Source organism: Lissotriton vulgaris, unplaced genomic scaffold (genome assembly GCF_964263255.1).
Source record: "Lissotriton vulgaris unplaced genomic scaffold, aLisVul1.2 SCAFFOLD_2085, whole genome shotgun sequence".
NCBI classification, from domain to species: domain Eukaryota; kingdom Metazoa; phylum Chordata; class Amphibia; order Caudata; family Salamandridae; genus Lissotriton; species Lissotriton vulgaris.
Window position 1 is genome coordinate 284,991 of NW_028254639.1, and position 23,987 is coordinate 308,977.

General features: G+C 46.0%; 2 protein-coding genes across 2 annotated transcripts in view; both read left to right on the forward strand.

The window, feature by feature from the left end:
- Nucleotides 1-23,987, forward strand: part of LOC147659485 (uncharacterized) — a 56,934-nt gene that overhangs the window by 2,659 nt on the left and 30,288 nt on the right. The window contains exon 2 of the mRNA XM_086951718.1: nt 19,845-19,937. The gene's annotated coding sequence lies outside the window, so the exon portion shown is untranslated. The remainder of the gene's footprint in view (nt 1-19,844; nt 19,938-23,987) is intronic.
- The window catches only part of LOC147659486 (uncharacterized), a 128,652-nt gene continuing 124,508 nt past the window's right edge, over nt 19,844-23,987 (forward strand). The window contains exon 1 of the mRNA XM_086951719.1: nt 19,844-19,937. The gene's annotated coding sequence lies outside the window, so the exon portion shown is untranslated. The remainder of the gene's footprint in view (nt 19,938-23,987) is intronic.

Here is a 23,987-nt window from a genome sequence, read left to right on the forward strand (position 1 = left end):
TACTTATAACGAATGATTGAAATCAATTTTCAGTATTGGCATTTTTCTTTGTTGGTTGCCTTACCTACACAGCACTCAATGGAAGAGGTCCTAAATACCTCCAAAAGAGAGTTATCAAACACGTACCTAACAGGAACTTGAGGTCTGGGACCCGCGGTCTCCTACAAGTACCACGTATAAGGATATGTTGCTCTGGAGGGAAAGCATTCTTGTTTCGAGCGCCAAGATCCTGGAATGAGCTACCAGATCCCCTTCGCAAAATTGAGAATTATAGTACATTTAGAAAACAGCTAAAAGCCTTTCTTTTCTAATTCCTTCGGTCCTCTTTCAATCTCAGGAATATTTCTCGTCAAGCGCCGATATGCCCCCGGGTGATTCGAGCGCTATAAAAGAATATTTAACATAACATAACATCTGTAGAATGAGTGCAGGCGTCCTAGAACTCGTAGGGGCCAGCTGAGAGACCTGGGGGCCGGGTATCCAGATGGGCAGGTGGACACTGAGATGGCGCCAGAGAGTACATTGCCCATCTAGGCTGGAGGTTGGCAGGGTGGTGCTGCCTTCCCATGCCAGGGAATACTCGTGCCACCCGAGTGAGCAGTGCTGGTGCAGCAGAGGGAGACCAAATAGTAGCCCAGTGTTGGAGAAGCCCGCATGGTTTGGGAGCCCTGAGCTCAGGTTATTGCCAGACGTTTCCCTCCTCCCCTCCTAGCCTGGACAGGGTCTACTGTTTTCCTCTTATCCTGGTGCGGGAGCCTGGCATTGGCCGTAGACCAGGATCCCTGGCCACCCCAACAGGGTAAAATTAACCAATACACTGAGGTGGACCGAGACTGACACTAAAAGGTCGGCTATGCCAGACAATGCTGCCCTGCTTGCAGCTGTCCAGTCCTCCCGAGAGACCCTAGAGGGAAGGCTCAGTGAGGTGCACTTGGAGGTGTGACCTCTGTGGCAGGACCTATGAAAATTAGCAGAGAGGGTGTCGGCGACGGTGTCTAGGACCTCTGGGGTAGAGGACGCTTTCCAGGGGCTTCAGAAAGATATGGCTGGGATCTGTTCTGCTGCCAGGGATGTGATCTGGCGACTGGAGGATGCAAAGAATCTCCCATGGTGCAACAACCTTCGTTTTGTGGGGTTTTCGAATGGGATCAAGGGCACAGACATGGGAGACTTCCTGAGCAACTGGCTGAAGGTGACCCTTCCACCGGAAAAGTTCTCACCCTGCTTAATCATAGAGCGTGCACACTGAGCACTAGGTGGAAGGTACAGATTTCCCGGCCCGTTATTGCCAGGTTGTTGAATTTCGAAGACCACAACATGATCCTACGAGAGGTCCAGCTGCGTAGGGAGGCCCGCCATGAAAACTCGAAAACCCCTGTATTCCTGGACTACACATGTGATGTCCGGAAACAGTGCTGCACCTTGGACTCAGTTAAACACAAGCTACGAGCGTTCCAGCAGCAATATATGCTTTAATTCCCAGCAAAACTCAATGTCCTCTATCAAGTAAAATCCCAGTTTTTTTCACTCCCCGGAGGAGGTCTAGGCTTGGCTAGAGGAAGGCCACCAGCTGTCAGGCACAGAGGTGGATGATCAGGCCTGCTCTCCAGCTAACGGGAGGGAGCCTAACCAAAGGAGCAGCGGACATCCACAGATAAGACCGCTCTGAGACACTTGGTGTTGTGGGATAATCCACTGAATGGGCTGAGTGACCAGGAGCACGCACCGATACTGATGAGGGACACATTGGAACACCAAAAAGTACACAGAGAGATACACACCAGGGTGGCACTTCTCCACACACCTTGGGGAGAAGGAGTCGACAGGCTTGGATGAGCTGAATCCTATGGCATTAGCGATCAACATCCTGAAGCAGGAGCCAGACTCTCCTCCCACCAACCTGGCAGAGTAAGCCCTGACATTCAGGGAAATATACTTTCAAGAAGGTACTGTAAGCCGGAGCTGGTGAGAAGGTTCCAGGGACTTTTTTCCAGATCCACCCCAGCCCTTTAGGAGTGGATCTGAGTGCAAACTTTCCTTTCCCACTTCAAGACCACCGTCCTGAGACAGGTTGTTGTTTAGATTGACGCAAGTTGTTTTAGGGGGTTACGTTTAAGTTTATTGGGGTGGGTTGTTGTGGGCCACAGACTACAGATCGCTCATTCTCCTCGCAGAAGTGATTCAGTTTTGTGTAGTTTATTGCTCATGGGGCCAGGGGGATTGTGGTGGAGTTGAAGGTGGGGGGGTATGTTCATACCAGTTATAGATGAGGGAGACCAATACACATGTTCCTACACACTGTAAACAAGAGGCATCCATGTAAATAGTTCAACACAGGATATTTGGCACATCCAAGACTTTTAGGTGATTCAGGACTCATTGTTTTGATGTATAACATCTACGACCTGGGTAACGAGGTCAAACTGGGCCTGGTTGCTCAATACATATAAAGACTGCGACCAGATGTAGTCCTCCTCCGGGAGACACACTGCTGTTTCCTGGGTAGCATACATCACGCCGGCTGCATGACAGCATCCAGGGTAGTTATCCTTATAAAGAAGAAAAAAAAACCATTCCATGCGGCAAAAACATGAATAGACCCCAATCGCAGATATGTGGGGGTACAGGGATAGTGGGGACAGACAGTAATGACCATACTGAGTGTATATGCACCGCATGCACGCACTAACCTAGATAGGAAATACTCCTGGAAGCGGACTCCTCTCTACACTTGGTGGGTGGGGATTTTAATGTTGTAATGGATGCAGGCCTAGATCACGAGGACACCCCTGCTACCACATACCAGGTCACACCTCTGGCTAGATTTGCTGCCCGATTGGTCTGTCAAATTTGTTGCGATGTACACATCCGGAGGTGAGACCCTACTCGTACTTCTCCAGGGTCTGTAGAGTCTTCTCGAGGCTAAACTATATATTTGACCGGGAGGGGAGGTCGACGCTGTTGAGTGGGTGGAATGTATGGTGAGAGGGTTATCTGACCACTCTCCCCTGTTGGAAGCGATCAGCCATAGGAGACGGAAGAGGGGGGCTAGGTGGAAACTGAGTGCCTGAGACCTGCGAGAGCTTGAGGTGGCAATGGTACTTTAAAGTGCCACAGACTCTACTTCAAGGTGGCAATGGTACTTTCAAGTGCCACAGACTCTACTTCAAGGTGAACATAGGGTCTGTACTTTTTAAGATAGTTCTGTGGGAAGCCTATAAAGTGGTCCTATGAGACAGGGACCAGAACGCAATCATGCAGAAAAAGAGGTGGGGGGGGGGGTGGTGGAACTTGACAGCCTAGAGACAAGGCTCCTGCAGTTAGAGAATGCACCGGGGCGGGAGCAGATACCCAAACCCTCAGACAAGTCTTAATCCTGAAAACAGATTATCAAGACCTGGCGCAAGAAGGGACGAAGAAGCTGCATTGTAACACCGCTATGAAACTGGGGACAAAGCTGGTTAGCATTTAGCATTGGTGAGCAGGAGGGAAATGGAGGTCAGGTGCGTATGCTGTATTATAGACCAGACAGGGGCATCCCACACTCAGGGGTGTGGAATTTTTGATAAACTGTACTTGTCCAAGGGACAAAGGGATAGAATAATCTAGCCCTGTAAAGAAATCCACTAGTCCCACATACTCTATAAAACTAAAAGCTATACATACTAGCAAGGACTTATTACTAGTCAACTATAAAACCCAAATAATACTTGACCATCTCTGCCTCTTTACCCTTGCAAACTCTCTTATATAAAGTATTCCCTACCACACTGTTTTCTTGCTATCAGCAGTAATCATTTGCCTTTCCACTAACTAGCCATAGGGCCCATACCAATTCCACATCTTCATCGTAGGGTTCATAATCCGCCTGTTCTCTTTGCTCACAACAAGGGCTTCACACACTTACTGTTAAATTACACCTTTCCCTTACTACAAATATACCTTCACACTCTATACATTGGAATGGACCAATTAAAACTCGCCCAGCTCAGAAGCAGGAAGTGTGGTTTTCGGAGCATTTACATTCTTTAAAACGGGCAGCAAGGAAATTGGAAAAAGTATGGAGAACATCTCACAAAGAAGATGACAGGCATCTTTATTGGTCGGCCCTTTCCATTTACCATAAAGCTATTCGATTGGCACGCAAGACTCACATTGCGTCCCTCCTATCATCTGCAGGAAATGCCCCTAGAGTGCTGTACCAAGTCCTACAGTCTTTTATTAAGCCAGCAGCCTGTGAAAGTCCTGAACTGACGTCACAGCAATTATGTGACGAAGTAGCACAGTTTTTCACTAGCAAGATCGACAAGATCTATAATAATATTACCAATGCTAATCTATCGACCACAGTGGAAATGCCACACATCCCAACTAACTCCCCCTCAAGCTTCCTTAGCACTTTCCCTCCAATCTCTTCCCCCTCTCCCCTCTCAGCAAACCTTACAAGTTTATAGCGCGGGGATGCCTCCGGGTCACCAGGCGCTCTACAAATCTTTAAATAAATAAATGAAATAATAGATGAGGTAGATGGCTACATTAATCAAATTAAAAGTGGAAGCCCATTGGACATAATTCCAGCAAGAATAATGCCAATTGTTGGGAATACACTGGGCCCAGGCATCCAGAGAATTGTGAACCTCTCACTGACAAATGGTCAGGTGCCTAGAGAATGGAAGAGAGCATCGATTTAGACCGATCAGGAAAAATTCTACCATCCCATGGACAGATCTGTGTAATCTAAGACCGATATCTCTACTCCCTTTCATGGGAAAATTAGCTAAAAAGCACGTAAATAGGCACCTATCTAATTTTCTGGAGCAGGCCAACTGCTTGCCAACTTCCAGTTTGGCTTCAGGCCCAAACATGGCACGGAGACTGCGTTACTATCAGTAACAGATGATCTTCATAGATATCAAGATAGAGGCTTTTCTGTTGTTCTAGTGCTACTAGATCTGTCAGCAGCGTTCGATACTGTTTCTCACAGTATCCTACTCGAACGATCTGCTGACATTAGGCTGAAGAACACGGCTTTAGCACGGCTAAAAAGCTTTCTATCCAACCGGACCCAGACGGTCAGCATGGGTACATTTCATTCAGCTGAAATGGAAATTACCAAGGGGGTGCCACAGGGCTCATGTTTGAGCCCGACTCTTTTTAACATCTATGTGGCCCCCCTGGCAAACATCCTGCGAGAGTTTGGTTTCATCCCCGTATCTTACGCGGATGATACCCAGCTACTATATCCTTTCAAGCATCTCACGAACGAAATGAAGGCCTCTTTCTCCAATGGCATGAAGGCAGTAGCCAAATGGATGTCATCAAACTGCCTTCAATGCAATGTGGGGAAGACTGAGGTCCTGTTGCTTGGAGAAGCCAAGATCTTATGGACCCCAGATTGGTGGCCGCAGGATCTTGGGCCCGTACCTGAACCCAAACTGGTCGTGAAAAACTTGGGGGTGCGCCTGGATCGAGATCTCTCCATGAAACAATATGCCAACTCAGTGGTGGGCACTTGTTTTCATGTGATCGGCCTCCTACGTAAAGTTTTTCCCTTACTACCGGATGTCACAAGAAAAACTTTAGTGCAGGCCCTGATACTTACTCTACTAGACTATTGTAATGGGCTCCTGCTGTCAGCCAACGAGGGAGTCAAAGCTAAACTCCAGGTTGTGCAGGTTGTGGAGAACACAGTAGCAAGGCTGGTTCTAAATGCCCCTCCAAGAACGCCTTCTAAACCACTCCTGACTAAATTACACTGGCTCCCCATTCGGAAAAGGGTGATATTTAAAATCTGTTGCCTTATCCACAAGAGTTTAAATGAATTAGGGCCATCACATTGGGCAGATAAATTTGTACCGTACATTCCGATGCGATCTCTCAGATCCAGTAACCAGCTGCTTCTAACAGTGTCAGCTGTTAAAAAAGTAAGGCAGGGTGGCAGGGCTCTATCCGTAGCTGGGCCGACCTTGTGGAATGGATTACCTCTGGCACTTAGGAAATGTACAGAACACCTGAGTTTTAGGAAACAACTTAAGACCTTCTTGTTTCAATCATAAAACATCTCCTCTGGACTTGCAGAAAGCGCTCTCTAGGTCACAGGCGCAGAGATACTCCTCTGGGAGTCGATTCCTAGCGCGGTACAAACCTATAAATAAATAAATAAATAAATGGATATCCCTCTCACTACCCATCCCATGACCTTCTCTCCACTCCCTCATCACAGGCTCTGTACCCCTTGCATATTTCACTACAGGTTCTCCTCCCCTCTCAGAAGAGGTTTTATTCCCTCTCCAGTTTCACCATAGGGTTCATCCCTTCCAAATCCCTCTCTTGTCTACTGTTGCCACCTTGCTTCCCCATATCACAGGCTGCTCAGCCTTCTTTACCCCCCTCAGCGATCTCATCTAAGTGCTCTGAGCAACCCTTTTACCTTAACCAGCTCACTTTGCTTCCTGCCTTCCATCAGCCCTGCCAACTGCCTCCACAGAAACAGAGGAAGAGTCAAAATTGAGAAGCCTGGACAATACAGCTCTGAGAGTGGATATTTCAATAGCATAATACCCGAATCAATGAAGGGAATGTTATGAGACTCACAGATGGCTCTGAGGCAGACCTCAAGGGGACAAAGCTGGATTGAGGTGGACAGAACAGACCCCCAAGCTGCAAATTATTGAAATATTCAGTGAGCTATAAACTGGCATCAAGCACCTGCCTGTAAACTGCAAGACATGGGTTTAGAACGTTATTTGTTCTCAATCTGTTAATATAAGGCTACTAAAAAGTTTTTTTGAACATTATTAATAGACCATCCCAGGCACTGTTATATTTTAAACCCCAACTTTCAATTTCTACCAGCCATACAATCGTGACATATAATCCCTACCAGTAAAGACTGTTTATGACACTACACACTTGTATGATTAATAGTCAGTGTATAATGGGTGTGCGCTCGGACACCTTACATTGGGATATGTAGCGCTATGAAAGTATTAAATTAAAAAAGTTAGGAGATGCTATTTAATTTGGTATTCCAATAAATACCCATACGTACTTATACAGCTGACATTTTTACAGTGCATGCATATGTGTTACATGTAGGAGCTACAGAAAATCAAAAACCAGCCTCCAAATCTTAGCATTTTTTTACATAAGTGATAAGAAGCTGTGTGCCTTTGTTTCCCCATTACTGTGGTATTTAGGTGTTTGGATCTAGGTAGCTTCCACCCAGGATTATACTCGAACAGAAAGAGGGATGATGGCACTTTAAATGTTCTCTTAGTTTTGGGTTCAAGCTGGAAGAGAATATTACTAAAACCCTGGCAGGCCAGCCTCCGTCATTCAGCCTTCTAAGGTCGCTGATTAGCATCCGATTAAGTAGTGGTACGGTCTGTTTTTATAGTGCTTGAAAAGAACACGAGTGAAGTGTGAAGCACTATAATATCAACAACAAGTACTGGCTAATAGGGGAGAACTTGTGAACGACTGGGATATAGCACTGTAGAATGTAGTGCTGAAAGTTCAGGGAGTGTGGTGGGAGGAAGAGACAGGCTGGGCACAAGCAACGGAAAGATTCAAAGCAGATATGTGGGCACTAGAGAACAGCTTGAGGCGGCATTTATGATTATGTTGTGGCATTAAACGGAGGAGGTATTTAGAGAAAAGGATTCAAATACCAGGAAAGTGGGGGAGAGCGCGCAGAGCGGGTCAGACTACTAGTGTGTCGCCCGGGGAGCCTGATAATCCCCATGAGTCTAGGCTCGAGCTCAGGGTAAGCGAGCCACGCATGGTGAAACACAAATTGTAGCAGCTGATCAGTTAAGTTACTTGAACAGGAGCAGAATACAGTGAAGTTAGGAAACTGGGGAAGACAGGGAGGAGGAGGAATTGGCACCTTAGGGGACACAGAGGGTGCACTTGCCACCAACAGCGAGCTCCCAGTGAAGAAAGGTCAGTACTGTGAGAAGGTGGCCTGATATGCAGTGCTCACTATTCTAGTGAACACTATGTATCAGTCCAGCAACCCTTATTGATGATTGGTTGTAAGTCAACCTTATAGACCAGCTATCCTAGTAGCGTGGATACGAGCAGTCTAAGGCTAAAGACTCGAGAGGGCGTGTTAAGCCAGCTGTTTACCACACATATACCCCTTGAACACCAAGTGAAAGGACACCACACAAGTGTTATGAAAATAAACAGTTATTTATTAAGTATCACAACAGCCCTGTACTCTTTATGAGGACAGGGTACTAAGCACAAACCAAAACTCTTACAAAAATACTTAAGTTAGCACAGTATATACAAATGCCCGAGGGGCACGGAAAACCATATACTCTGAAAGTGGAATGCGAAATTCCTAGCAGGTAAGTACAGTACTAATAGCTTTTGGAATCGCTAGGACTTGACTAGGGAATCGTTAGATTACTTCTAGGAGGCCTAGGGGACTCGGGTGCAGTGTGTGCACTCTCACGCGAGATGCGGACAAAAGTCTATGGTAGCTAGGAAGTAGAAAGTTAGTGTTCTCGGGCGAACCCGACCTGGTAGGGAGAAAACGAAAGTAGATTCTGACCCTTGGATAGTGAGGCTATGCTGGGGCACCGAAATGCCGAAGTTACCTAGCCCAGGGGCTGCAGCTGCATAGGTCTGAAAAGACGTCGGGAATCCTCGTAGACGGACCAGGAGCCGGAAGAAAAGATGCTGGCCGGTGACCAGTGAAGAAAGTTCAGTTGGATCCAAGCCTGGATCTTGAAGATAGATGACACCTGAAAGCAGAGGGGACCAAGTTCGAGACTACTAGCCAGTAGTCAGTGGGCACCAGGAGGGCACCGGATGGTAGCCACCTCGACAAGGTGAGTGGGTGACGCTGGAGCTCGAAGATCTCACGGACCAGGAGGCGTTGTCGGCGACCAGGATGGAGGATCGAGCTGTCCCACGAAGATAGAAGCTGTCGGCGTCGCTGGACCCAGGATTGGGCAACAAAGCCTTGGCAAATTCAAGCCCACGCGGTGGACCTAAAATGGCGTCTGGAGTGGACCAGGAGGGTCCGGGGTGCCTCTCTCGAAGAAGGAAGCAAGGGCCAGCCTGGAGCAACCAGACCAGCAGCAGAGATGTCGTCGGGCGTCGTTCAGAAGGCCACAAGCCAGCCGGCTAGTAGCCAAACAACACGGTGCACAGCAAACAGCAGAAGGGCCCCACGCAGATCGTGGAGATGCAGGGAGGCTGACCTTGGGTGCTGGAGCTGCGCAGGGTCGGGGCTTCTCGGACCCCAAAGCACTCACCAGTGGAGGACACGGTGGGCTTGCAGTAAAGATGTCGTGCAGTCTTGGCGATCGTCGGTCCCTCGAGGTCTCGTCGCACTCACGGTTCTCAGCTTGGCTGTAGAGGTGAGTAGAGGTCAGAGGTGCCAGGGAAGCCGGGTCTCGTCGAGCTGGGTCGTCGGATTCGTGATGAAGGACTTGCAGCAGACCGCAGTGTTCTTTAGGATGGTGCCCGCTTGATGCAGGGTGACTACTCCTTAGCCACAAGGGAGAATCTTGAAGAAGAAATCGTGAAGTCCTTTCGAAGAAAGTGGTATCTTGATTCCAAAGATGATCTAATTTGAACAGGGGGCCCGCTCCTATCTTTATACTAAAAAAGGGGGCTGACCCGGTGACTAGGTCCTGCCTATGGGTGGGACCAGGAGAGGGGTGGTTACACCCCTCTCCCCTGCCGGACTTCCCCAGGCCAGGGGCTGGTGTGCCCCTGGAACTGGTTCTGACTGGCCTATGCGTAGTGAGCACCGGGGTGCCACTCAGCAGTCACCTTCCTGAAAAGCCCTGCCTACCCAGGATACACAAAACCATGTCTGGGACGGTGCTAGCACCGCCCCTGACAGGAAACCCTTTGTCCAGGCTCCCCTCACTGGGAGGACTCCCAGCTGCAGGGGGTCAGACTCGTGTCTGTGGTGGCAGCATCCATTTTGTGGAGCTGAGGCTTCAGTTAACTTTAACCGGGGTTCACAGTTACATACATGTCGTGTCCCTCTAGAAGGGTGGAATGCTAACCCCGTCGCCAGAATTGGCGAGGGGTTAGTATTCCAATTCGTATGACACCTTACTCGACATGTTTTGATAAAGCAATACCAAAGATAGCATTTAACCGCGAGGATTATAATGCACTTAAGAGTATATGGTATGCGATATCATGGAACAGCTATTAGGACTTGGTTCCGCAAGCTGCAGACAGGCTCAGCTCATGCCAGAGCACCATCTCACACGATTCCAAGCACTCTGCCTTCAGGATTGTCAAGGCCTGCCATAGGAGTGACTGATAGGAATCTGTGTGTCCATTTTAGGGTTAGGTATAGGTATACTACACCTACAGCAAAGGGTGATTACACGACTTTGCCCCAGCTGTCATGCAGCCAGTTGTGTCAAATTTAGGAGGCCAGCCAGGGGTGGCATAATACATGCTGCAGCCCCTGGCAGCCCTGGGTACACCTATGCCCTGAGTTACAGGGTCTGATAAGGTGGCCCAGTACCAATTGGAAATGTACCTAGGGTACATGGAATCCATTTTAAAGAGAGAGCAGTAGGCCTGGGGTCCTGATTGGCAGGGTCCCAGGTCGACTATGTCCAAAACCAGCTAAAACACAGGGCAAAAAGTTGGGGGCAACCATAGTCAGGATGTACCTTCCTACAAGTACCACCTCCATTGGGAAACATATGCCTTTAAGACAATGTAGTAAAAGAAGCATTGAGCATTTTGAAACACACCCAGTGTTGCACTCCGTTGCTTGCTGCCTGCCTCTTGGTTGGGATTTTGTTCCCACTAGTTTAGTTTTTTGCGCTTTCGGTAAGTGCCTCCTGGGAGCTCCAGCATTTCATATTTATCAACCTTGACACTGTTAATCTCTAGCTGCCTGAGTTGGAGGCCCTCATCCTCCCACACATCACCTGCTGCTCCGTATAAGCCAAGCTGGATACTCCTGAAAACTGTTGGAGCCATAGATGCCAACAGACCCTATTCAGACAGGATTTGGCGGTCTGCCACCTGAAAATAATACATCTGCTTCAATGAAGGTCTATGAATAAAATACAGTTGCACGATCTTTTTTCATTGATTTTAAATCACCCTCTTTGTAATTTCAGATTGTTAGCATGTATGGTCGACGCCACGGTGAGGATTTCGAATAATTAAAAGTTACATGTGCGGTGCTTACTCTCGGCTCATCGTGGTGCCTGCGGTGGGCAGGTGAAGAATGAGGGGCCTCTTGTGCTCCTTATTCTATTCTCCTGTTTTTTGGCCTAGACTTTGTACGGCAGCAGTTCTCCCATCTCTCTTATCTCCGCCATATATTTCCAACTAGCCCGTTATTTTTGGTCATCAGAGCCTACGCATGTGAGACGATCTATTCCCCTGGACAGGAACGGCTTTCCTGTGGAACATGGTATCACAAATGCCTTCAAATGGCAGCATGTTTCTTTCTGCACAGTGAATATAGGAATGTCCCAGCAGTTCCTTGAATCGGGGACTTCAGAACTCTACACGTGCATCAAATACTTCCTGCATTACTGGTTTTAAGGCTCTCTGGTGTTATTTCACACACAGCTGACTTCAGGGGCTTTTAAGGAGTGAGAAATCTGTGTATATGTTTATCAAACAAGTACATCTTCTATCCGTAACCCTTTATGTAAGGGCGTCCAGTGGCACCACATCCTCCTTGTTCAGCTTCCTTCGCTTCAACTTCAGCTCGCAGGGCTCCTCTGACTTCTTTCTCTTTCCGAGAATTTGCATACACAGCATTCCTGTACACTCTCAAGGAATTGTAATGTACGACATGCACCGTCCCTGACCCCGATCACAAAGGCATCTACCACTGCAGGGGAATCCGCCCAGCACCACTAGTGGCATATCTTTATTGTTTAACTAAGAGCGCACATGCAGCAACTTTTAGCACCCAGAAGCATAACTAATATGGGAGCCGGTGTTCTAACACGGGCCTCACAAATACAGTGAGCAATGACGGTATTTTTTGGATTTGCTGGGGAGCTCATAAAAACATGTCAAATGTTTATTTTTTGCAAATGCACATGCGCAGATACGAAGGGGAGATCATTCCGATGAGGAGATTAAAACGACGGAACAGCCGGCATCGCTAACTGGCATCCTTGTAGTGTTAGGTCTCTGCCTCTCGGATTGACAGTGAGCACAAACTTTCTCACGGCTGCAGCCATGCTTAGCTTGGTAACCATAATTACCTAAAAAAAGGCGCATTCACTAAGATTTCAGATTCCTATCGGATAATAACTGGTTTGTGATTATATTAGATGCACATGGGTTGAAGAGAATGTCTACTTGTCCGGAGGACTAACTAGACGATAAAACTTCTTGTCCACAACAGGAATCCTCATGTCCAGGGTGTCGGGCGATAAAAATTCCCCACCCCTGCACACTACAGATGAACATGTTGCAGAGGAATTTGCTCGGTACTATGAGGGGTTTTACAGGGCTCGACCATTACGCATTATAAACCAATAAAGGCCTGATCATCAATAGTTACACCAAAATCTATGTGCCCAACACTAGAGGGGTCACCTAAATCTTTTACAACTACCTCCCAGACTTATCTAAGTCGCTGTGCTGTGGTGTATCCTAATTAAAACACTATACCCTCATAGAGCCACCCAAATATAAATGAAACTGTGTGGAGCAGAGAGAAAGCACCTCACAGTAACACCACCAAGGGGACCGCCGGCTGGTACTCGTCAGTAGGTCCACTTATCATCATCAGTTACTTTCTCTCTGAGGGGAAAGAAAAGTAATGTGTGTTTGTGTTATTAACGAAATCTCAAACCCATGAAATCAAAATCACTATAGAAACCTAAATGTGAATGCAATATCTATACATGATATTGCCATGCATGCCCTTTGGACCCCGTGAGGATTTGGACAGATAATCCTCACATCTAAAAACTGGTAAAACTAACTAGCTTGGGATAATTTTATTTAGTGCTGCTAGCTTCCCAAATTAAAAATGGTTCCCTTCAAACCATGATCAATTCTTAAGAGCCAACTTGTTTCGTCGCCAAAAGACAATTCGGGCAACTTCGTCATGGCTACTGGGGTTCCAAATCAATCCTTCATGGGAGGTTCACATCAAACCATCTGGTTGCGTCCATACTGCATTACTGCAACCATCAGCCGGGGTGAGCCACACGTCAATTGGTCGCGTTTCCCCACAATGACCGCCTACAGGTCCTGTCACCGCTACGGGACATGTCCGGTCCTAAAATTGAAGCTCGAGAGACCTCAGCAGTGCGTCGACCATTACGCGACAAAACTCACATCACACATTACTTAGATGCCGAAGTTACCTCAGTATTAAATGCGGAGGCCCGTGAGGCACTGGCGGGGGATCTCATGTTGCAGGAGGTCCAGGCAGCCATACCAAAGCAGAGAGTGGGTAAGTCCCGGGGGCCCAACGATGTCCCGGTGGAATTCTATAAGTGATGTGCTGGGGCACTGCCACACTGGAGATGGAGGGGCACTGCTGCCAGGTTTTCGGCATGTCACTGTCACTGTGATGCCCAAACAAGGTAAACCCAGGGACTGGTGCAAATCTTGACGTCCGACCTGTATACTCAACACAAGTTAAAATGTTCATGATCATACTTGGTACCAGGCTTCTTCCCATCATTACTCCCCTGACCCACAGAGACCAGTTTAGCTTTATGCTGGGTAGATCCACATTGGCTTGCGGAGGTGAAGGCTGATCAGCCCTCATGCCTTTCTTGCACTTGATGTGGAAAAGACGTTTGACGCGGTCCACTGGCTTTTCCTTGAACTAACTTTGCAGAGGTTTGGGTTTGGTCCTCGCTATAGGAAAGGGTGTCATTGCTGTATCTGTCCCCGATAAAGAGTAGCTACAAGGGATTTTGTTTTGAATCTTACTTGACTATTTTTTAAATTCTTGGTTCTTTCAATAGAACCAAATGTATCCTCAGGATAACTGGACAAATTTGTTAAACACTTTTATGAAAAGATAGTACATTCATTATTGACAAGTTTAAAAAGTAAAAAGGCACACAGCAAGGAAGGGTATTATGTTAAAAAGAAATGTTTATATAGATGTAAATCACAGAAGAAAATTAAATGGGGATACAGGTTGAAAAAAACTATACAGAAACCATTATGAATAGCAACAAATACACATTGAATTGACAATTCATAACAGTAAAATCAACTCCAATAAATAGATAAGGAGACCAAATTCACAAATATATCTTGGTGTTTTCTATGGCAAAAATGCCTGGGGAGATGATATTTATGTCGATGTTTCGGTCTTTTGGGCTGTCGTCAACAAGACCATCATCAGGACTAGTTTTTTTGAAAAAAAAACCCTGTGCATAGAATAACATACAATTGAATGCAATTCATTGATGTGGTAACAAAAGACAAGTACATCCACAAAAGATACATTTTATACCCTAACTAAAATGCTGTGTGCGTCACATCCTATTGATGGATAACTAAACTAAAATAATACATTCTCAAAAAGATTGATGTAAGATACTCAAACTATCGCATATTATTATTTACAATTGTATTTATGTTTATTATTGTTTTAAGCCAGTCGCATCTGAATTATTAATCATGGTAAATGTGGTATGTTTAAGGAAGTTTAGCATACAACATTTACCATGATTAATACTGGTTAATGCTTTGGCTTTTGTGGATGTACTTGTCTTTTGTTACCACATCAATGAATTGCATTGAATTGTATGTTATTCTTTGCACAGGGTTTTTTTTCAAAAAAACTAGTCCTGATGATGGTCTTGTTGACGACAGCCCAAAAGACCGAAACGTCGACATAAATATCATCTCCCCAGGCATTTTTGCCATAGGACACCAAGATATATTTGTGAATTTGGTTTCCTTATCTATTTATTGGAGTTGATTTTACTGTTATGAATTGTCAATTCAATGTGTATTTGTTGCTATTCATAATGGTTTCTGTATAGTTTTGTTCAACCTGTATCCCCATTTAATTTTCTTCTGTGATTTACATTGTGGAGTGGTGTGGCTCACTGATTAGAGGCGGCAGACCCGGAAGCAGAGAACGGCCCGGGACCAGGTTTCAATTCCGGACGCGGCAGGGTTGTGAACCAGGGTCAACGGACTCGATAATTCTCACCTCGGTGCCTACTCTAACCAGAGATCACACTCGGCAACTCTGGGCATTAAGCTTGCCTCATCTCTACAACGGCCCCCCACAGACGCCGGGGATGCCTGGTTTCACCTTGGAGATATCCAGAAAGGACCATCTCACAGGGAAAGCCAGGACGGGTTCCCCAGCGGTCTTCAGCGCCAGGACACCCCGAGATGGGGTAACAGTGCGCTTTACAAGTATCATCATTACATTACATCTATATAAACATTTCTTTTTAACATAATACCCTTCCTTGCTGTGTGCCTTTTTACTTTTTAAACTTGTCAATAATGAATGTACTATCTTTTCATGAAAGTGTTTAACAAATTTGTCCAGTTATCCTGAGGATACATTTGGTTCTATTGAAAGAACCAAGAATTTAAAAAATAGTCGAGTAAGATTCAAAACAAAATCCCTTGTAGCTACTCTTTATCCTGATCACCGACCGCCCAAGCCTACAAGGGTATATTGGGTTTCCACGTTTGTATACAGTATCTGTCCCGATCGCGGCAGTGAAGGTCACTGTCAGTGAAGTTTCCCATGAAGCCGAGGACACAACAGGGGTTCCCTCTGCCCCCCCCCCTGTTTGCCCTCACAGTAGAGTCCCTGGCATGTATGGTGCGAGTCCACAATGGGGTGAGAGGTTTCAGGCTTACAGCCACCAATGAAAAGAAACCTCTCACTCTACGGATGACATCCTTCTATATATCATCCACCCCAAGAGGACACCCCCACCGTTTGCTGCATCATTGAGGAGTACAGTGACCACTCCGGCTACCGGAAAAACTGGGACAAGTTTCTGCTCTATCAGCCAAGTGGAATAGTGAGCCCGACATTGCTCCTGCAGTGATAGACTGTAGCAAAGAAGGGGTTTTGATACTTGAGACTCTGAATGGCGCCTAGTAGGAAGCTGTCTAAGCACGAACCTGGAGAAGGTGGTGCATACTTTCCAAGAGGACACTGAGAGGTGGCGTGGGCTGCCTTTCACTCTCTTGGGACGGGCAGACATTTAAAAAAATGATTACGCTTCTTAAGTTGCTCTATGTCCTCCAGAACATGTTATCATATTCCAAAAGACATGTTTACTAAAATAGATGGCGAGGTCCCTGCTCTGGAGCAAAGAGAATCCCAGAATAGTTCTGAAGGCAATGCAACGCAACCCAGAGAATGGAGGGATAGCCCTCCCAGATATTGAGGCATACTATTGGGGGGCACACTTGATAACCCTTAACAAATGGATTTTTGCCCCCAAACCACTCCACATTTAGGCTGGAAAGGTAGCAGCTACAGGCCTGTATACATCTGCACTATCTGTATGGTGAGAAAGGGGCCCACCAGATGCTGCTGACGACTCAGGTAGTGCTAGTGTCATGGGGAAAGACTATAGGCTGGACTTGTAAAATTACTAAAGAGACATCCCTTTGGGTGGGAGGGTGGCCTGCAAAGTGGGAAGGCTGTAGGGGTTTGAGGACACTATTGGGATTTCCAAAGTGATAGACCTACTGGAGAATCGAGATCTTATGCCCTTCTCCTCCCTACAGAGGGATTTCCAATTAAATCCTACAAAGCTCATGAAAAATGGCAACTATGACACCTGGCAAGCAGAGTGACTGGGAGAGATGGTGATCCCGGAGTATGCTTCCCTAGTTGGACGATTGCTTATAGAGGAACTGGGCGATTGCACTCCCATACAAGACCTGGGTAGGTTACGCGATAACTGGGAAAGAGACGTGGGAGAAATGGACAACATAGATTGTGATTGGGTGTTGATGCGCCCCACTGATGTGGCGATAAAATCATCCAGATTTAGTTAATACAGTTTTTGATCTTTCATAGGGCTGATTATAGATCAGATGCTGTTTATGATGGAGAGGGCGGCTTTCCCGGTCTGTATGCGGTGAAATAGGGAAAGCGGGTCGATTCTGCACATGATGCTGAGTTGTCCAGTAATTCAAACCTTCTGGACCAAGATAAAGTGGGGACTCCCCATGATGGGCATTACTGTCTCCTTGACACAAGATATTTTCTCTGGGTGTCCACAATGATGTTGATGCCCCACAGGCCAAACTTATATTCAGTAACCTGGGTTTGGTACTGGCTAAAGCGGATGTGGCCAGGCTGTGGGGCACACAGGAGTCCCCTACCCTACTGGAATGGAGGCAAAGAATGGACATATATGTGGCTGCAAAGAACGTTACCTTTAAAAGCAGAGGCTGTCTCTGTAAATTCTATAAGGTATGGGGCAGCTGGTTGAGTGATTATGCACTGGGGATGCCGGGTAGGGAAGCTAGATTCCCATTGACGGGGGATGCCACCTGATATTGCACACCACAGCAGAGTCGATAATCATGTTTAGAAATTTAGTGTTCATGGATTGGATGCTGTATGCCCTGTAAACTATTGTACTGACTCTGTGGTACATTCCCTCTGATTTTGTAATGTTATGGGTGCACGTTGGGCACCATTGCGAGATGTATTACCTAAAAATAAAAACTTGTATTGAAGAGAAAGAAAGTATTGTGGATTGTCTCTGCAATACCAGTCCCCAAACTCCTTGTGTGTTTTGCATGAAGACAACACTGTAGGGCAAGAAAAGAAAAAGGCCTAGCGTGGAATTCCATTCCAGATGGGCCTTAGTTGTGTGTAAACTGCAACAAGCAATATAATTGGGTGTGGGTTGCATGATTGCACTTCACGCACATTTGGGCATTCCCTGCGTCCTTCGCAACAGTGAGTACAATGGTACTCCCAATATAACAATGGCTGAATACATAGGCACCACTGCTTGCCCCATCAATGCTTTCGACTGGTTACCTCATCATACATTATATGCTCACGACACATGCTCACTCATCGCATGCAGTTATATCTCAGCCGTCCCTCGCTCACATGGGGGGTTTTACCTTGCTCCTCGTTGGGTCTACATAGATGTACTACTATAGGATAGATTGACGGTAGTGTCTATGTGCATTGAGTCAGATACCAGGATTCCAGATTGGATCATGTGATTTTATATGGCTATTGAGATAGTGCCCCCTAGGAAAGAGATGCATTCTCCAACAGACTTTATGGGGAAGATTTATGTTGCCTTTTTGTATATATTTTAATGTTTATACACACACTTAAGCCCCGCGTCGTCTGCACTTTTTCTAAAGGCTCACAGTTCTTTGCATCTGTATTGGAGGAGAAGACACCATCACAACAGGAACCTTTCCAGTGTCATTGGCTGCTTTTGCAACCCAAAGGAGAACCTTTCATTGGGACGCTTCAATAATACATCTGATGTGCGTTTCTTCTGATTTATACAAAGAGGATTCCAAGAGGTTTCAAAGAGTTCCACAGTACACAATGTTTGTATATCGTATCCTGACCATGGTCCCTGTGGGCATAGAGATTTGTCCTTGTGACACTATACGCGTAGGTGCATGTTGAGCACCATTAGATTTGTCCTTGTGACACTATACGCGTAGGTGCATTTTGAGCACCATTGCAAAATGTACTATCTAAAAATAAAAACATGTATTGATATAAAAATGAATGTGGATTGTCTCTGCAATACTAGTCCCCAAACTCCTCATGTGTTTTACAAGCAGACAACTCTGTATGGCAATGACGGAAAAAGGCCCATCTTTGGCCTTCTCAGCTTGTAATATGAAATAGGTGTCATGCCCATGGCATCCCTCTGATTCCCTCCGTAGACATTTAGAACAAAATCCTGCGCTTGCCAACTCTGTGGAGCTGACCTGCCGCTGAACCGTAAGAGCTGTGATTGTCCCACTTATTTTCTTTTCTTTGCATAAGATCTCCAGCTCACCAAAATCCACCCGTGTGGAACTTTTATGGGAAGTGTTGGTTTTAGACTGCGTGGATCGAGTGATCGCCCCATGTTCTCCTCTGCTGTTTCTTAGTTAAGAATGTGAACCAATTAAGCCGCACGCGTTTAACAAGGAGCCTTAAGGGAATTGATTGATTGCGATAAATCATATTGCATCCTAGGGTCGAACATTGATTCAATTTACAATAAATCGTGCTGCTCTGATTACAATCTTCTAGTAAATACCCGGTCCCTCATATGTAGCTTTAAGTCTGATTAGATCGTAAGTGCTGTTTCTATTCTGGGGAGTATCTTTTAATATTCCAGGTACGTATAGCTAGGATACAGCTAGCCTTCTAGCAAATTTTACAAGTAGTTGGGGCTGACAAGCTCAAACTCGATTTCCATGGTATTGAAGTTAAATGTGTTTTTCTTTTCACATGCGTAAAAAGAAATTGTTGACTTGCGACAATGTTAAGGAGTATGAAATAGATTCCATGAGAAAAGACTTCAGATTTGCAGAAGGGCAGAAAATATTAGAATGTCATTTTGTGGAGCACACTTCATATGGAGAGCAAGGAGAATATGTGTAGAACGTGTCTGTGGGCAGATAGCGTAATAGCCCTATAGGGACACTTGACGTTAGATAAAATGAGTCTTCTTTCCTTTGATGAGGCCATTTTCAATAAGAAATGTATATTATGTTAGTGGACTTTATGTATTTAATGCTTTACATTGATGTAATTTTTTTAACCTATTTGTGTTTTTATTAAACATTTTATGACTTAACTGTTATAACTCATTTTTAAAATCTGCGCTTTTTGGAAATAATGTGTTTTTCAGACATAAATATTGAAACTGAACTTCCTGGCTTATATTGGAGGCTGCCCTGGATGCCAAATGTTCCAAGCATTGAGAGTTTATTCTTATTGAAACGTGAGTCAAGTCTTAATTTTCCATACTAATGCCTTTTTCAAGATACATTTTTTATGAGGTGCAGAGGCAAAGTTGTTTGTGTTTTAAACAATATGCCTTCAAGATGGGATTAACATGGCTCATTTGACATCTATGGACAGTGCTTGGTAACTGCTGCAGTCCTGGCCCGCTGTACACTGTCCTAGTCATGTTAAGGGCTGGTTCATTTGATAATGTGGACCTCAATAGAGTCAGTTGAGCCCTAAAGCTAGACCAGGAAGCTGTGACAATGCTGTTCTCAAGCTCATTAGACATTCAGCCTCTTTACGTACAAAGAAGGAAATGAAATAGTATATTAGAAATTTTGTGCATATGTAAACTAAAGAACAGACCCAGAGAGGTTGAGTATAAGAGTGAGCTTTTATGAAAGCGAGAGATGGAGCACTTCACAGCCCTCTGCCATGGCAAGCTTGTTCTAGGGGTAAGGTAATGTAGGTGTCGTGGGATGGGGCGTCATTCTGTCAGGTCATTCCACGTTGAACGCGAGTTCCTTCGGTACCATCTGGTTTCTAAGCCTTTTTGTATTCAGGCACGAGAGAGTTCTTGTTCTGGGCTATCAAGGGCATTCTCTACAGAGCCTCTCTGGCACGATGTGTATCCGATGTCTTTGTACATTGAGGTGTTTTATCTAGGACCCCGATCAATATTGTGACCTCATACCCCTATACGGCTATAATCAATACATATCCCTATAATGGCATAACAATCAGAGCCATATTTCAGTAACTCGCCTCTGCAGTCCATGACAGTCCATGACACAGCAGAAGCCACTTCCTTAGATTCCTAGATAGCACACCGAGTTCTTTCGACATACCAAACCCCCAGCAATCTGGGAAAGCCCCGCTTGCTTTGTTTTGATTAGTAATAGAACTCCTGCGAGCACTGTAAGAACGACCAGTTCTTAGTGACATCTTTATTGACGTCTTATGTCCAAAAACTTACGTCAAACTCGGCACCTTTCAGGTATAAATATACCAACGTTGCCTTAAGCAAACGCACGGTGGTGAATACTGGAGCAGAACAGCTGTCCCCTTGCAGAGAGCCCAGTAGATGCGAGAAGCCCACGGACGCAGCCCCTCCTCCTTGACGCGCTGAGAAAGACGCTGTCTTTTCTCCTGCTGAGAAAATCCAGCTCCGGCGTTACCAGCCTACCCTTGCGGGTGTCTGGGATCGGGCCCTAAGAGGGAGATACCAGACCTCCTGCATTCTATTCCAGAGGTACGGTGCTGACTAAACCCTTAGAGAGAATTCTTGAAACAAACTCTTGGCAAAACCAACTTAACTTAAATTGCTACCTACTTACTCCCTCCCATGTATTAGGCTTAGGTCAGGTACACCGGGGTAGGCGTAGGTAAAAGCACCAGTTGAGGTCGTTAGCCAATGTATATATGAATGTATATATTTTACTCCTGTTAACTATGTTATGGCTAAGAAACCATATCAATGCTTTTACAGTATTATTTCGTTATACTCCTTTTACTGTACGCACTTTTCATAATAACAAGTCTTGCAATTGTGGCAATTCATTTCTCTTGCATGAGAAGGAAGACTGCTCAATAAATAATATATTTTATTGAAAAACGCCCGTCTCTCCATTCTCTGCACTCTGGTGAAAGTAAATCTGCACAACTGACTGAGTGAAATAGCTGTCTATTGTTTCACACGACTCTAGAGATTGACACTTATTCTGAGGAGCAAAGTTGTCATGTTTATGCGGTTGTCGGAAGCTGAATCCCTTCTTGTCTGAGCCAGGAAAGCTGATCACTTCCTATTCAGTCAAGAAAGTTTCCAGTGACCTCTGAGCTAGCTGGCGCAAACCTAAATTAAGTCTAACATAGTCAGTAGAGACCTAGAAGACCGCAGTCCTACGTCTACACTGCTGTTTGTGTTATTCCAATGCGCAGGGCCTATAGGGAAAATAGGAACTACACTACAACATTTGGGGAGCTTGACAAATCTGTTGTAGAGCTTGGAAACTTTTCAAACCCCTTCAGTAACTGCATTATTACATTAAGACACTAGCAACAGGTGCTCAGTGTCCAGTGAGAGAGTGGGACATATCTGATCCACTAAATTGGATTGTTTCACAATTATTTTGTGAGGGAAGCCCAACTATACAATTATGAACAACAATGACAAAACAGGGATTGAAGTTCATGGGAATTTAATACATTTAAAAGAATTACAGGTGCACAAAGCTGTTATCCTGATTAACTAGGACCCCTTCCTCTAGGCCAATTCCTAAACCCCTACGATTGGTGCCTATTTTGCTAGCCTTGAACTTGCTTAGGTAGCAAGACCTTGCAAAAGGCCTGGATTCTTTTCTGTGCGCTCTCTTGATCAAATGCCACCTAAGCTTCTTTCTTTTCCTTGAACCGCTTCTCTGCCGCTGCAACCTTTTATCTGGAATGGAATTAAAAGTTTTAAGTACTTGCAAGAGATGAAGGTATCATGATCATCCCCCAAAAAAGTGATCAACATCCTTTCTGCGGTCATTGTCTCCCTTCCAGCTTCCTCTGATTATGAAGTCCGCCCGCCATCGTAGCGGGATCGGGACCGCCTGCCTGTCATGCGTCGGTCCTGCACCCCTAATTATGATGCAACCGCCACCGCAGCAGTCTCTTCTGGCATTTTAACATTGCGGGGGTGCTACTGGCTGCAGCACCCCCCAGCAATGTTAAATGGCCATGTTGTGCATTTCCCTGCACAATGTGACAGCCACCTTGTGCAGGGAAATGTAGGGGGCAACCATGGGTACCCTCCAGTACACAACTGCCCCCCCCCGAGGGGCCCTCCAAATCCAGACTCCGCCAGCCTTTCCATGACAGTTCATCCGCCATGAAAAGGCTGGCTGACGCCAGAATTGTGATCGGACGGGCGGTGCCTGCTACCAACATATCCCCGGTCAGATCCGCTCTGCCAGGCAATCGCAACGATTGCCTGTAGTGGAAGCATGGTGGGCGCCCACACCGCTTGTGGCACAATTCCCCCCCGCCATCCTAATATGGTGGGGGGAAATGGGAGCCAGATGGGAGAGGGACAGCTCACTGGTTAGAGGAGGCAGACCTGGAAGCAGAGGTCACCCCGGGATCAGGGTTCAATTCCCGGCTCAGCAGGGTCTTGAGTCCTAAAATGTCCACAGACTCAACAATTCTCGCTCCGGTGCCTACTCGATTCACGGGTTCACACTCTGCGACTCTGGGCATTAGCTTGCTTAATCTCCACAACGGCCCCTCGCGGTGGGATGCCTGGCTTTCACCTTGTGGATACCCTGCCGGGGTTATCTCACAGGGGAATACCAGGATGGGTTCCCTAAGCAAGCGCTTAGATACCGGGTCGGTGATTTGCGCTATATAAATACATGTACATTTACATTTACAGCCGCCGCCGGGCCGGCGGTGGCCGTCCCTTCGCCATCATAAGAGCCCCTTAGAGCTTCAATGACAAGATTGCTCAAGATGGTTCCTGTGCTGTGTCAACTACCAGAGAGTGGAGAGTAGAAGTAGAAGAAATAGCTGTCTGGGGCTTTTGAAGACGCAGGCCCTGCACTGCTCTTAAAGAGCTCACAATAAAACGTATAGGATCAATAGTAAACAAGGTTGGAATGAGTGGTTCTGGTGTCGCAGATTACTCTTGGCTCATCTATGGATAGGTGTTTCATCTTTGTGGCTCAGAGGGAGCCACAAGAGACCTTAGGTTCACCTTCACCTTCTCCCACTCTCTGCCCCTCAGTCACTGCTTGGTGCTCTCTTCTGATTGCCACCTAGTTCACCTGTCATCTTCCTAAGTGTCATATAGAAATTCCACATTTTACGCTTCTTATGAAACACCTTAAAAATTCATCAGCCTTTTGTGATGGTAATCCTTTAACTCCTTTATCCCTGGTGCCCAATGTGTTCACTAAATCAACAGGGAGGAAAGACTCTCCATTGCAGACCATTTATAGCGTAATAAGTTGTTTTTTTAGGCAATTTGAGGGGTGAAACAGACGTCATGAAACACCCCCTACAT